Source organism: Poecilia reticulata, chromosome 20 (assembly GCF_904066995.2).
Source record: "Poecilia reticulata chromosome 20, P_reticulata-male-v2, whole genome shotgun sequence".
NCBI classification, from domain to species: domain Eukaryota; kingdom Metazoa; phylum Chordata; class Actinopteri; order Cyprinodontiformes; family Poeciliidae; genus Poecilia; species Poecilia reticulata.
The window spans coordinates 16,595,705-16,599,496 of record NC_088849.1 but is presented as its reverse complement, the minus strand read 5'-3'; the positions used below and the strand labels follow the sequence as shown (position 1 = coordinate 16,599,496).

Below are 3,792 nucleotides of genomic sequence, written 5' to 3'. Positions count from 1 at the left end.
GATTAAATTTTACACTCTTTTCTGTTTTGGCAAAGGTGAGTGAATACTTTGACCTACCAACTTCTTAGAATTTCATGTGTCAAAACTCTTTTCTTTTTTTTGAAACAGACATAATTTTTCAACAATGCACTACTTTGTGTTGCTCCATCACATCGAAACCCCATCGATTTACATTCCGGTTTGTGATTATAATTTGACAGCATATGAAAGAAATTCAGGAAACATGATTTTTTTTTGTTTGTTTGTTTTGCAAAACGCACATCTTCAATCTATATCTTCCTGCCTGTTCTGCCCGTTAATTCATTGTAAAATAGGTTCTTAGTTTAATTTTTTGTTAGAGTTATAAGGCTTTTATTTTGAAGGTCAGGGTAGGTGTGGGACAGGAAGTCAGCCATTTCGTTTAGTTTTTTTTTTACTCAGTCACACAAGAGGTGAATCTGTCAGTCAGCCTTTCGTTTGCGCCATTGACATCACCGTCTGTAAGTTTTCGTTTAATATTCAAGAGTAGATTTTATTTAATATCTTATTTGTTAAGAATGTGTTCTTTGTTTTAACTCTTTTCTAGTCATAATAAATGCAGCTATTTTACTGATGTTAGTTTACTCCATGTTACTCGGGTCACCAGAATAAAGCGGAAGTAAAGAACCTGCATCCTGACTCAAGCATTCATTCTATTGGAGTTAGGCTTACTGCTAAATTGTGTTAATAAACACACAAGGAGAGCAGAAAACTGCCTAATTTGACTTCATTCTTTCATGTTGCTTACATTCGAAGATACTTACTCCCCCATGGAAACATAACCTTCTCCAATGCATTGAAACTAAACATTCAGTTCCATCATTTGAACTCACGAAAGAGGTTTTTGAGGAAACTAGTGCTAAATTTGGTGTAATCCATCACAGGTTTATCTGCATCTGCACCTGCGTGGTCAGGGACTCCCTCATGGGACGGGGCCTGTAGACGGTGTGGCACGTCCTCTAATGGGTGAATCAGCTGGCAGGTGTGCCCCAGAAGCTTCTCTGCCACCTGCACACTGGACACTTCATAAGTGGTCTGAACTGTTTTATTGCTTAGCTAGACAGAGAGAGACACACCTGGGCTTGCTTGAATTAAATGCTTAATGGCTTGCCTGGCTTCTGGAGGAGAGAATCTCTTGTTTACAATTTCGAATCTCAATGGACCACGATGAATATGAAATTGCATAAAGGATTGAGCTAAATTAAACCCATTTATCTTCTTGTTGACCTTTTACCTGCAGAAAGAAACTCGATAGCATCTGCAACTTATTGGCAAAAGAAGATGTGAGTGGTGGAGAGTAGATGTGTAACAAAGCTTCACTTTTGATGACTAATGAGAGTTGGAAAACTTAATTTTCCAACTAATTTTTTTTTTTAAAGTTGAAATTACTTACTGGGAATAAGAATGGAGCAAAAATAAATAAATAAATAAAAATAAACCCAAGAGGTTGCATAGTCTACTTAATTAAAATCCTTATTTGGAGCAAACTGGCTGTGAAACTCAAATGCCCTGTAGCACTGTAATGAAAGCAAATTCATGCAGTGGAAGAGCCGTGAACAGATGATGAACGTTTACAATGATAAAACAAGAGATAAGCTCTGTATAACAAAAATATATTTAAGCAAAATCAACAACTTTCTGCTATTTATTTTTTGAAAAACAGCAGTACTTGGTGAGAGGAGAGCTACACTCTGAACAAGTCGCCAATATGTCCCAGATTACATCAAATATTTGCCACCTTTTATTTGAAGATATACTTATAAACATATCCATGATATATGGTAATATATCATAAAATGGCAAAATGGTATTAATCCGTTATTTCACTGGATTGAAATGTTCTCTCTAACTCATCCTAGGGATGTTCTGTCAGGTTGACATTGGTACTGTGCTGGTCAGCCAACTTCCTCCACTGAGCGCTGTTTTGAATAAAAGACATAGAAGAGACAATGTTGCCTTTAGTCTAATATCCTTGTCACACTATTTTGCAAATGCATGGAATTTTAATTGTATAGAGAGACACCAGAAAAGAAAAGAAAAAAAACATAAGATACTAAATTCACAAACTGCAGAAAAAAACACATTTTCACATTTTTTATTTTTTGAACCAATGTTATTAGTTTCTAGTTTCTGTTTAATTTTATCTGTGCATGTTTAAATTATTTGTATTCCTGATAGTACTGTGTTTTTATTTGCCTGGATGCTGTAAAAAGTTTTTTTTTCTTACTTTATGGGCTATGTACTAAGTACTTTCTAAGGCGGGACATAAAATGAAGATGCTCAGATTACAACACAGTCACACAAACACACAAAATGAGTTTGGCATCTTTCACTGTGAATTTATCTCTGCTAAACTCCTAATGCCAACGCACAATTTCAGACCCTGTGATATGAAATTAATGTATTACTTCAGAGCACAGCTAATTATCAAACTCAAATTAAACATCTTGTATTTACAATAATTAGAGTGTAATAATTGGAGTCATTTCATTTCATTACAGAAATGACATTGCTGTAATTTAGTCTTCAATTTTAACCCAACAGTTTTATCACACATCTCAGATTTAGCACTTATCAAAAAAACTTGAAAAGCTTTCTAATTCATAAATATCAAAATATCGTTTGATGTTTGCCACATTAATAGATTTTCCAGTTTGTTTTTATTTTATTGTAAATAACATGTTTTGTCTTTACACAATTTTTGATCATTTCTGCTACGAAATTATGCATACAGTATACGTATTTTATAAATGATTTCAATCTGAATTCTTTCAACTGACTCAGTTGATTCTTTTTTAACCCAATTCAAATAGAAACACAGTCTGCACCACAGTGGCAGACCCCGCTCCAGCTCCCAAGTGTCCTCTTTGAGTGGGCCAACCCCCCGTCTGTGCTGCATTACTTTTTACTTCTTGAGATTTAAACTGTGGCAGCAACACATAGTGTAACAGCTCCCTGGAGAGAACTAGTGATTGCACTCCAGTGCACGAGGTGATATTATGTTTAATGTGTCGCTTTAGTCCTTGAGGGGCTCCCAACATCTGGCACGATTTTAATTCCTCGAATGCTCCCTCTTCTAAGTCTTTCACTTCTCCAGAGAGTCACCGACGCATTCCTCAGACTGAATAGGTCATTTCTCAGTATTCTAATATACAACGGCGTACAGTGCAGAGTGAAAATATTTGTCTCTATGCTGATTTCTTCAGGTTTTGCTTCTCTGTTTCAGATGATTGAACAAACGTTCCAAAAATAACCCAAACAACCTGAGGAAAATTAAAAGTTTAATTTTCAAATGATGTTGCTACTTATTTGGGTAAAATCAATCCAAGCACAGTTGAGCCTGTATGAAAAGCAAATGCTCCCCAAACCTAGCGAATGGTCGTGCAGCCTTGGTGCCAACGACTGCCATCAAATGTTTGCAATAACTTGACAGCGTGAAAGCATGTGTAAGATCACGTCTCAGCATCTCGGTCAGATTTAGAACCGCACTGTTTGTTTTGGTTTGTTTTCAGTCAAGCAAGCAGAGGTGGCCTTGTTGCTGTGCTTTGGATCATTATCTTGCTGCATCAGCTAAGGAGCTAAAGGTAACCTGTCCAGATCCTGAAGCAGAGAAGCTGCTCTAAGCTTATAGACAACCATCACTATGCTTTACTCTTAATCTGGTGTGCTTTTTCTAAAACTGTGTGGTGGTTTTAGAACACATTTAACAGGGCATAGAGTTCTACAAAAAAAAAAAAAAAGTTGATTTATGTCTTATCAGTCCACAAAAACTTT

The 3,792-nt window shown here is 36.1% G+C and overlaps 1 long non-coding RNA gene across 1 annotated transcript; it reads left to right on the top strand.

The window, feature by feature from the left end:
* Positions 1 to 316: 316 nt before the first annotated feature.
* LOC103456546 (uncharacterized) lies at positions 317 to 1,390 on the top strand. Its single transcript, XR_532273.2, has 2 exons — positions 317 to 479; positions 903 to 1,390. It is a non-coding gene; the product is annotated as an uncharacterized LOC103456546 (long non-coding RNA).
* Positions 1,391 to 3,792: the final 2,402 nt, after the last annotated feature.